Source organism: Physeter macrocephalus, chromosome 20 (assembly GCF_002837175.3).
Source record: "Physeter macrocephalus isolate SW-GA chromosome 20, ASM283717v5, whole genome shotgun sequence".
Classification (NCBI taxonomy): Eukaryota; Metazoa; Chordata; class Mammalia; order Artiodactyla; family Physeteridae; genus Physeter; species Physeter macrocephalus.
The window spans coordinates 1,118,482-1,130,281 of record NC_041233.1 but is presented as its reverse complement, the minus strand read 5'-3'; positions in this window follow the sequence as shown (position 1 = coordinate 1,130,281).

Genomic DNA, 11,800 nt, shown 5'->3' with positions numbered 1-11,800 from the left:
GACCGAGCAGGAGTTTTATAGGGAAACACACCCAGGCTGGAAGGTCTCTCCCATTCAGGGAACCGGAAGCAGCCAGCACTGCTGGCGCTGAAGATGAGCACGGGCTGGGGAAGGTGAGGAGAGAAAGGCAGGCAGGGGCCAGAGCGGGAAAAGCTTCCTATGTCCTGCCTAAGGTTTTGCCCTCTCCTCCCCACCCCGCCCCGCCCCGCAGGAGCCCCTGTAAGTCCTTATGCAGAGGAGCCTTTAGGACTGCGTCCTGGTGGAGACAGGAGCCAGCAGTGCGCGGCTGCCCGCCTGGAGAGGATGGCCTTGGCCTGCATCAGCTCTGCGCTTGCGCGGGCGGAGAGATCCTTGCAGACTTTGGTGCTTGGCTCTTCATAGGTCAGTTCCCCCACTACCCTTCACGCCCCGCTTGGTGCCCTGAATGGATCTAGAGTTCGCCATATGTCTGCGATGGTGGCGGCAGGAGTGAGGGAACACAGCCATCAGGTTCATTTTCAAACAATTGGCAGGGAAAATACTTGGCACAGTTAGAGAAATGGTTAATATAGTCTTACTTAAAATGGAAAATTGACCTTAAAAAAAAATCCAACAGAAAAACAAGCAAAGGACCTGTGTAAACAAATAATTTAAGATCATGTATAGAAGCACAAAGAACATAAATAAATACATAAAATAAACAAGACACTTGAAAAATATTTAATACTATTAGTGACCAAAGTCATGACCATTTAATCAGAGAGTTGCCGCTTTTTGTATATCAATTTGGCCATATTTAAGAAGCAAACACCCAATTCAGTACTGAGAAGAGTGCTGAGGTATGCCCTCCCCAACACTGGGGCATGGAAATGGGAAACTTTTCTGAAAGCAATTGGGGAAATTAAACCCAAAAGCCATGACAATTTCTTGTTCTGTGATTTTACTTTCAGGAATTTCTCCTAAGGGAATAATAAATGAGGCAGCAGATGTATTCTCTAGGACACTGCAGTGGAATATAGAAGTTGAATGTTTGACAGACAAAGCAAAACCAAGAAACACAAACAGTCATCTATGAGGAAGTGTCTCAGGCCATGGGACAGGCCAAAGGGGAGTGCAGGCCACGGTCCACCAGCTCACGCCTGGGGGGAGGCATTCCCCGACCTGTGTTTCCTGATGCCATCCTGGATACATGACCCAGAAAAGTTAGGGCTGGTAATGAAAACCTGCCCCAGTGACCCTGGGTGCAGTTGGGGTCAGCCCTGGGGCCCCTAAGGAGCTGACTCCTTCTAGGGTGCAGTTGGGTCTAGGTAATATTTATTAGGTGTTTGCCGAGTCCTGGCAAACCCACGGGGCAGGGGGCTTGTCTGTTTTGCTCACAGCTGTACCCCCAGTGCCTGGAAGAATATCTGCCAGAGCAAGCCCATGGTCAGCGCCAGGGCCGGGGTCCCTGGGCCTGAAGCTTGCACGATTTGGGAGGGCCTCTTTAAGACAAAGAATTCAAAATTTTTTTTAAAAATGGTTCAAAATAAATAATTTATTTAGCATGAGAAAACATAGCACATTCTAAGATTTTAAAAGCCTACAAAGGCCACAAATATACAAGATACAGGAAAATAGTAGAAGCGTATTAACTAGCTGACTGACTCATCTCTAATATGTTCACACAGACCAGCTTGTCACCTAGTTTTGAGGCTGTGGCTCCACATCTTCCAGGGCTGGGCTCAGTAAGGCCCACTTTGTCACAGTGCTGTCCCGGTGCTGCGTGGTAGCCTCAGGGCCCCGGAGGGTCAGCAGGGGGCAGGGTCCCGGAGCCACCCCGAGATGTCTAGCAATGATGGAGGTGACCACGTACATAAGCACCCCCTCCAACTCAAACTCAAGCCTCCCCATCTCAACATCCCACCAGCCAGGTCCCAAATTACCAGCAGCCATCCCCATCCCATACGAAGCGAAATGCACTGGAGGGAAAGTTGTGGTTAAATGTCTCACTTTTGCAAATTTCACCAAAATCTATGACTTTCTCAAAGTGTCGCTAGAGTTCCTCCCAGAGCTGGTCCCAATAGGGACCAGTTCAAGTGGGGGGGGGTCCCCGCAGCGAAAGACCACTTCTGTGCTTAGTAAATACGTGTTGCTTTGAGTAAAGGACACTGTGATATTGTGATTTATAATAAGAAATACTCATTTGGTCTTTGTCCCTGATTCTGGCTCGCAGCTCCCCAAACCCTTGGAATTTCCTGAAATATAAGAGCCACAAGAGCCTCTTTTGTTCTACTTGGTCTCTTGTCCTCTGAGCCACAAAGGTGACATGGGTGTCTTGTTATTCACAAGCCCCTTTCCACCACTACTGGGTTTATGTCAATGAGGTTTTTGGAAGCACCTGCGGATGGGGGCTGGTTGCCAGGGGAACCAACCGTAAACAGAGGCGTGCAACTTTCAGTCCCGCCCCCTGAGTTCCTGGGAGGAGAGAGGCTGGAGGTTGACTCAATCACCAATCAATCACGCCTATGGAGTGAAGCCTCCGTAAAAACCCAAAAGGCCGGTTCAGAGAGCTTCCGGGCTGGGGAACGCATGGAGGTGTTGGAAAGCTCCACACCTTTTCCCCATGCCTCACGCTCTGCATCTCCTCCACCTGGCTATTCCTGGGTTATATCCTTGTCTAAAAAACCAGTGATCTAGTAAGTAAAGGGTTTCTCTCACTTCTGTGAGCTGCTCTAGCAAATTAATCAAACCCAGGAGGGTATCCTTGGAACCTCCAAATTATAGGCAGCTGGTCAGAAGCACAGGCGGACTTGCAGCTGGCGTCTGAAGTGGCGGCAGTCTTGTGGGGCTGAGTCCTCAGCCTGCGGGACCTGATGCCGTCTCCGGGTGGAGAGTAGCAGAACCGTGTTGAATTGTAGGACCCCCAGCTGCCATCAGAGCGCTGCTTGTTGGCAGCGTAAGGAAAAGCTCCCCGCACGCTGGACTCGGTACTGGAATCGTCAGACCTGCACCCGGCCTTGGAGGAGCTCTGGTTCCAGCGCTGAGACCCAGGACATCCGGTCCATGTTGGACTCCTGAGTCTTCCTGGGCATCACCTGGGCAGCAGGGACCCTGGAGCTCACCTCAAAGCCATCACAGGCCTGGGGCCCTCGGACGTGGAAGGCTGTTCACAGAGGTCCTTGGGGTCCCTCGTTGCCTTGAGTCTTGCTCCAGGGCAGGTCCTCACACTTACATCCGGGAACTCAGCCTTTGAGGCTGGGGGATGCTCTTCCTGCTTCTCCAACCCGTGTGGTGGTCAGGAGGGGAAATGGGGGGACCTTAGGTAGGGAGAGTGTCCGTGCCTTAGTTAGGAGCAGTGTCAGGGCCTGAGTTAGGAGTAGTGTCAGGGCCTGAGTTAGGGACAGTGTCAGGACCTGAGTTAGGAGTGGTGTCAGGGCCTGAGTTAGGGACAGTGTCAGGGCCTGAGTTAGGAGTAGTGTCAGGGCCTTAGTTAGGAGTAGTGTCAGGGCCTTAGTTAGGGACAGTGTCAGGGCCTGAGTTGGGAGTGGTGTCAGGGCCTGAGTTAGGGACAGTGTCAGTGCCTGAGCTGGTAGTAGTGTCAGGGCCTTAGTCAGGGAGAATGTCAGTGCATGTTTGCTCAAAGGACCTGCTGAAGTCTGCAGGCTCAGGTTTCTGAACTCTGAGTGGAAACCAGAGCCCTGTGGGGCCCTCAGGTTATGACGGACAGACCTGGGGAAGGTATTTTCATGGACCCCTGCAGTGGGTTTGGGAACCAAGGTCGTTAAGCTGGTGGCCATCGTGATTTAACTGTAGTGAGAGCAGAGGGGCCAGGGGTCGGGGGGCTCCAAGAGAGGAAAGCCATGCAGTTTGCTTTCACCCATGCAGTTTGGCTGGTATCCACCGGCCCAGGGTACCCAGTTGTCTGACCTGCTGGCAGGAAAGCAATCTCAGGCACTCATTTAGAAATCAACACTCTTCCTCCGGCCCCCACGAGGGAGGTGGCCCTGAAAGTCCCCACTGGATGGATACTGTTCTCTGGGGACTGCAGACCTTGCACTCACCCAGCCCGGATCCTGCATCACCCCTCGGCAGGGTGGCCGTGCCCTCCCTGGGGGCTTACAGGGGACAGTCCCAGCCCCTCCCCACCCTCCTCCAGCTCAGGTGTGCCTCGCTTCTCGCAGGACCAAGGGACAGGCTGGAACCTGGTCTGCTGCCCACTGCAGTTGGGCCTTGGTGCATCTCACACTCTGGTCCACACCTGTGGGGCTGTGGTCCGCGATAAACAGTGATGCTGACCCAGGGTGGCGGTTCTCCGGCTTGGGGTCCACACTGAAAGCAGCCTCCTGCCGAGCAAACAAGCTGGCCATGCAGCTGCTCAGAGGACAGTCAGTCAGCATCTTTGAGGCCTTAGACCTCCTCCATGGGTGACGTGTTTCTGTTTCAGACCACGGTCCTGGGTGCTTTACGAGCTGCCTAGGTTTGTGTAGAATACTACCGGGCAAGGATTTTGGCAGTTAGGATCCATCGATTCTGCTGGCCACTCTTCAGATAAATTCCCCAGTCAAATCCACCTTTGTTTCTCCAGAGAAAGCGGATCTGGATATTCAGCCCCCATCAGTGAGAAGGTGCTGAGTCTGCCCTCCTGGCCGAGATGCCGGAGAGGACCAGGCTGAACATAGCGTCAGATCAGAAAGCGGAGAACCGGGTTCCAGCTTCTCAAAAAAATCAAGCCATCAGCCTCTTCGGGAGCTAAGTCTTCTTTTCAACATCTCAGTCATCACAGCCCCCCCAAACTTAGTTCCCTAACCTCTGAGAAAACTTCCGGTCCGGCTCTGACCACCGTTGTCAAACCCTCCAAATCTAACTTCACAAGGGAGTTGATGTGAACACCCTCGGTTCTGTATGGGCTTGGCTCAAAGCTTTTATTTCATGCAAAGCAACCGCTGAAGAAGGATAGCCATTTCCTTTGTGCCAGGGGCCCCTGGCCCCTCCAGAGATGTTTGGAGCTATTTATAAATGTGACACACAGTGATGCCTGCCTTGGCAAGCGGATCATACAGAACTTGAAGTTTGGGGAGGTCGGAACAGATACCCCAGTCTGAATCTGGCCATGATGTCATTTGCCTTCTAATTCCAGGTGGCCTGCTGCCCGGGGAAGCCATCTGAGCCCTTGAGGGAACCAGGGCCCCGTGGGAAATTTTGGTCCCTGAGGACCCCCACTGGTAGGTTGGGAAACGTCTTGGACCTGTAACAGGTCCTGGGGTGGGAAGGCTCCAGCACTCCATTTTGTCAATTTATGCCCCCAGAGAAGTTCTCACGCGTTTTAACGGAAATCAGTTTCCCTCTGCCGCGCCATCCTCTGCCTTGTCCTTTTAGACAACAGCACGACCCAGGGCAGAGCAAGATGCTTTAACCACCCAGACCCCAGACCCAGATAATCTACAGCTGGGCCTTCTGAAGATGCTCCTGGATGTAATTTGGAACCGTTTTTTTTGGCGATTTTTAAGGCATCATTGAGAAGAGTAGAAATGACAAAAGATTCGAATCAGACAAGCATTTTTTTAAGGAAAATATAATAGATCCTAAGAAACTGTATGTCTGCTTGGCATTGCTTCCCGGAAAACTCCTGGGATTGACTGTTGAACATATGATTTGTGACTCTCATGAAAAGGACACAGAGATGGCCGGGGGTCTGTGCTAGCTCAGAAAGTGCATGTCGTGCAGCCTGGCACCCCTGCTCGTTCAGATCACGCTGCCCAGTTAATACCTCAGCTGGAGCACATAGAGAATATTTTTCTTATTTCACAAAATATGAAATATAAAGTGTGAAGTAGATCAGATCAATGAATAAAATACCAACCAAGATGAATGTCAAGTTTGGATTTCAGATTTTAAATATGAAAAAAAAGAGTGGATATATGTATAACTGATTCACTTTGCTGTACACCTGAAACTAACACAAGATTGTAAATCAACTATATTCCAATAAAAATTAAAAACAAAACGAAACAAAAATTTTAAATATGGGAGAAACATATTGGCAATTCATGGGAAAAACAACTGGGGAGTTGTTAAATAAACCACAGCGTGGTGTGATTAAAAAGCACACATAGGGGCTTCCCTGGTGGCGCAGTGGTTGAGAGTCCGCCTGCCGATGCAGGGGACGCGGGTTCGAGCCCCGGTCCGGGAGGATCCCACATGCCGCAGAGCGGCTGGGCCCGTGAGCCACAACTACTGAGCCTGTGCGTCCGGAGCCTGTGCTCCGCAACGGGAGAGGCCACAGCAGTGAGAGGCCCGCGTACCGAAAAAAAAAAAAAAGAAAAAAAAAGCACACCTAAACCTGCCCTGCCTGCCTGTACTCCTTGAGGGTGGGTTCTGTTCACATTGTCACATCTGTTCCTACACCAGTGCCAGTCACACGCTGGGGGCTCAGCCGTTTCTGGCGGAGGGAGAAGGGACACCCTCGTGGGCTGGAGGGAGAGGGACAGCCCTGACCCCAAGGTGGGTCCCGAAGGCTGGGAGGAGAAACACTCGGTGTCCCCTGTGAGAGACAGTGCAGCAGCTGGAGGACTGAAGGCCTGCACTGAGTTTAGGGACAATTCAGCGCTCGCCCAGGTGACAGCAGTCGGATGGACTCCAGGTGGAGCCGTGCAGAGGGGCCCGTTTGCAGGTCCAGGTGGCTGACCTTGGCAGACACAGTGCTTGGCGAGCACCCACAGGCTCCTCTACATTTTCCTCTGTGGTTGGTTGAGTCCACGTGACCAGATCTAAAAAGGATGTGTCACCTCACGGCCACGGATGTTACGACCTGGCGTGTCTCCTCCATCCCTCTGAAATTATAGAATATATATATACACACACATATATAGTCTCTGTCCCTGGTTCCAGTCACAGAACGCCTAAAATCCAGGTAATTTCCCAAGTGGTAAGAACACTTGGAGCATCCTTTGTTCTAATATTTGGTCTCTGACTTCGGTTCCTGATGCAGATCTCTCAAATCCTGTGGAATTTCTTGGGCGATAGGCATGTCTGCTGTTCTAATGAGGCGACTTTTGGTGGGTTCCTGGGTGGCTTCCAGATGCGGGCAGGTCACCAGAAAGGTCAAGCCATTCTAATCATGCTTAGATGTTCAGCCCTGCCCCTACATCCTCCGGGAAGGACAGAGAGCTGGAGGTGGAGCTAATGATCGATCTTGCCTGTATGATGAAACCTGTATAAAGGCTCCCAGAGTGTGGGGTTCTAAGAGCTTCCGGGCTGATGAACACACGTACGTGCAAGAAGGTGGTGCCCCCCGACTCCACAGGGACAGAAACTCCTGTGCTCGGGACCCTTCTGGACCTTACCTTATGCGTCTCTCCATCTAGCTGTTCATTCATATCTCCTACTATCTCCTTTTTAACAGACCAGCAAATGTAAATGTTTCCCTGAGTTCTGTAAGCCCTTCTAGCAAATGATCAAATCCAAGGAGGGGCTCATGGGAACCTCTGATTTGCAGCCAAGTCGGACAGAAGGTGTGTCACCTGAGGACCAACTACTGGTTATTGGCATCTGAAGTAAAGGCAGTCTTGTGGGACTGAGCCCTTACCCTGTGGGGTCTGATGCTAAACTTCAGGTAGACAGGGTGAGAACTGAATTGCTGGTCACCCAGCTGGTGTCACAGGTTTTCCTGATGTGTGGAAAACCTACATTTCCGGGGTCGGGAGTGTTGTGAGTGAGTGGTATCTTGAGAGTGAAAGTGAAACACGCAGGGAATGATTTTCTCCAAGGAAACCCTCCCTTCCCTTCTCCTTGTGTGCTGGAAGCTATGTGTCACGACGGCCGTGTCACAAGATGAAGGGATCTGGTATCTCTGACTCACGCTGGGAGGACAGTCCCTCTTTGTTTGAGTGAGAAATAGACTTCTATTGTTTTTAATACTGAGACTTTTTAAATTGAAGTAGAGTTGATTTACAATGTTGTGTTAATTTCTCTTGTACAGCAAAGTGACTCCGTTATACATATATATACATTCTTTTTCATATTCTTTTCCATTATGGTTTATCATAGAATATTGAATAGAGTTGCCTGGGCTCTACAGGAGGACCTTGTTGTTTATCCATCCTATATATAATAGTTTGCATCTGCTAATCCCAAACTCCCAATCCATCCCTCCCCCACCCCCTCCCCCTTGGCAACCACAAGTCTGTTCTCTATGTCTGTGAGTCTGTTTCTGTTTTGTAAATAAGTTCATGCGTATCATTTTTTTAGATTCCACATGGAAGTGATATCATATGGTATTTGTCTTTCTCTGTCTGACTTACTTCACTTAGTATGATCATCTCTAGGTCCATCCATGTTGCTGCAAGTGGCATTATTTCATTCTTTTTTATGGCTGAGTAGTAAATACTGAGATGTTTGAATCTGTCTGCTATAGAAGCCGGTGGTTCCTTGTTCTGTCTAATACACTGACCAAGTAGGAAGTGTTTACAGGGACTATTATCTTATCCAGATGTGATGAAAGGCAGCCTGCTCAGATTTCCCTACTTCTCTAGAGGGTGAGGATTTTCACCTTGGTTTCGTCTATCTGCTTTACTTATTCAAGCTCCTTTGGTCAGATTGTCTTTAATAAAAGGCTTCTGCTGTTTTTTCAAAAGGCATAAAATAAATGAAGTTTTCTAGCATTTATGGAGGGCTTGTGGGGCCCCCAGTGTGCATCTTGCTTCATCCTCCCAGCAAACCTATGACACAGGTGCTGTTACCAACCCCATTTTTCAGGTTCAGAAGCTGAGGTGACAGAGGCACGTGGCTCCCCTGGGCACAGTGGAGGTAGGTGGGGAGCTAGGTTCTCAGCCTTAGTCCATCTGACTGCAGAGCCCTCTCTCCTAACGGCTAAGTGACTCCGCTGATCTCATTTATCCTCCACTAATGCTTGAGTCCCCAACAAGTGTCTTCTGTAGTCTCTCTGGTAGAGCCCTCAAACACGTTTCTGGTCCATTTTACTTTGCCAGAAAGCTCTTTATCCTGAGGTGAAATCTGAGTCCCAGACCTCCAATAAATGAATCATGAAGCATTCATGAGTCATCGTTTTCCTCCTACACTATATTCTGTATGCACCTTTCCATTTTAAGAAGACAAAGAATCTGCACAGGAAAAGGAAAGAGCTAAAGGAGAGTTTCCAACCAGCCACCCATTGCAGAGAGAGGCTTCACACAACAGAACTGATGAGTATTACGCAGTGCATTTCAAAGTCATGGTGAGGGACGAAGGGTGATGTTCACCGTTGGTCTCAGGATCTTGTGCTGTGCTTTTGTTGCTATTTGAACATCCTGTACCTCGAAATTATTTTTCGAAACATCTTTATCATGAACCATAGACAATAGTATTCTTCGGAATCATCTTTGGGGTTTATAGCAGGTGGCTCTCACAGAATGTAATATATCTTCTTCCATGTGAATGAGTCAGATGAAGGAGTGGATTCTACAGCTCTGTCAGTAAAGGTATGATCTTGGGACACTCACTTACCTTCGCTAGGGCCTTGTAAATGTGCTCTCAGCTTTCAAGACTAATGGGATGTGGAGTAAGGAATATCTGAGCAGCCGCTGAATTTCAGAGGACCCACGAGGGAATTTTTTTTTTTTTATATTTAATCCCACCTCCACCGCTCCTAAACCCCGCCAACAGGGATTCTAATTTAACTTTGCAGTCTTGATCAGAAGGCTCAGATACTTTTCCTCTACTATCTATGCTTTTTAATCTAGATTTCTTGATGACCTGTGTCCGTGTGTTTAATCTCTAGTAGTGAGAAGTTAGGGAGCACAGTTCACAAGACCACCTTCCCTTTGGACACTTGAGTTTGGTAATTCTCTAGAAGGATTCACAGAACTCATTGAAAGCTGATATACTCATGGTTACGGCTTATAACAGCAAAAGGATGTAGATTCAAATCAGATAAGTGGAGAAGCACATGGGCAGAGTCCAGGAGGGAGGGCTCCTGACTCGGGCCTTCCAGTCTCCTCTTCCCGTGAGCAGTGCCATGAGCAGTGCTAACTCCTCCCAGCAATTATGTGTGACAGCACGTGGGGGATATTGCCAAGCAGGGAAGTTCACCCAAGCCTTGGTGTCCAGAGCCTTTATTGGAGCTCCAGGGTCAACTGTCCGCGTGGCTGACCTCAGTCTCTAAACCTTCTGGAGGCTGAGCTGATACTGCATGACTCAAAAGCCAGCCCCCCACCATCAACATATTGCTAGACACTCCAGCGTAGTCCAAAACCCCAGGTCAACAAATGCCCCACTCATTGGTAGGGCATTCCAAAGGCTTAGAAATTACCCACCAGGGGGTGAGGGCAAAGGTCAGCCCTCCTATTGGTCAATGTTAAAATTCTTACTACATATGCAGAAATGTTTTCATTTAGATAAGCTTGCAAACACCAGTCTTTTTTTTTTTTAATCTTGTTTTCTATTTGAGACAAAACAGTCAACGGCTTCATCCACAGTAAATGCACTTTGAACACCTGCTATTGTGCTTGGAGAATCCTGTGTTAATTGTTGACATATTTTACCTTGCCATATCTCAGCCATGTCTTCTCTATCAGCAGGTCATGGCATGTGACATGTTACATGCACCAGAAGCACAAATGGATGGAGTTGTGGAAGGGTTACCACCCCTTGACCACAGAGTGGTCAAGGCTTAGCCTGGCTTCTGACCAGTACTATTATTTTGGTCGTGGTTGCCAATTCCCAGGATTCTGAAAAGAAGGCATGATGAGATGCAGAACAATGTCAGCAGCCTCAAAATCTGCAGTTGATTTGTCACTGTTACTCGATTCCCTTTCACATACCTGTTTTCTCCTTCTCTCCAGGCTCAGAAAATGGGCAACACTCTGGCTCCACAAGGCTAAGACCTCTGCCTGTGCATGAGGTGTGTGAGGTCTCATTTATCCCACTTTTAGCCCCTTTCTCTCCTCGATTTTTCCCCTTCTCCAAATATGAACAAGTTACTCCTGTCTCTGATAAACATTTTTATTTGACCTAATTATATCCCAATTTTCTGTTAGAGTTATTTATTTGTTTGTTTATTAGATTAAATACAAGCCAAAGATTTATTTAACTCATGATTGAAGGAGCCAGTGAGCTGAGAGAGCTGTTTCAAGGGGTTATGGGAGATACAGAAGTATTTATAGGCACAGAAAGAATGCTGGAAGAAGATTACAAAATTCCATACAAATTGGTTAATGTTCTATAGTGGAATAATAACTTTTGGAGTCTTCTTTTCTGTAAGGTATAAATCATTTGCGTCTCTACAGGACAAAATTCTTTGGATAACAATAATTTGTGAGTGATATAAGCAAAATTATTTTGCACCTATTTCTGTTAAGCCACATACAAAATATCTTTTCTGATCACAATGGAATAAAACTAGAAGTCAATAACAAAATGAAAACTGGAAAATTCACAAATATATGGAAATTAAACAATACTCTCAAACAACCAATGGGTCAAGGAAAAAATTACAAGTGAAATTAGAAAATAACTTGCAAGAATGAAAATGAAAACAAAACATAATTATGGGAGGCCAAAACTTATGGGAAGCAGCAAACACAATGCTAAGAGGGAAATCTCTAGCTGTTTACACAATTAAAAAGGAAGATCTCAATTCAACAACCTAACTTTACAGTTGAGAAAAAGGAGAAAAAACTAAACCCAAAGCTAACAAAAGGAAGGAAGTAATAAACACTAGAGTGGAGATAAATAAGATAGACAATAGAAAAACAAAAGAAAAAAATTAGTGAAACCAAAAGTTGGTTCTTGAAAGAGATGAACAAAATTGACAAATCTTTTTTTCTATATAAATTTTTTTATTTAT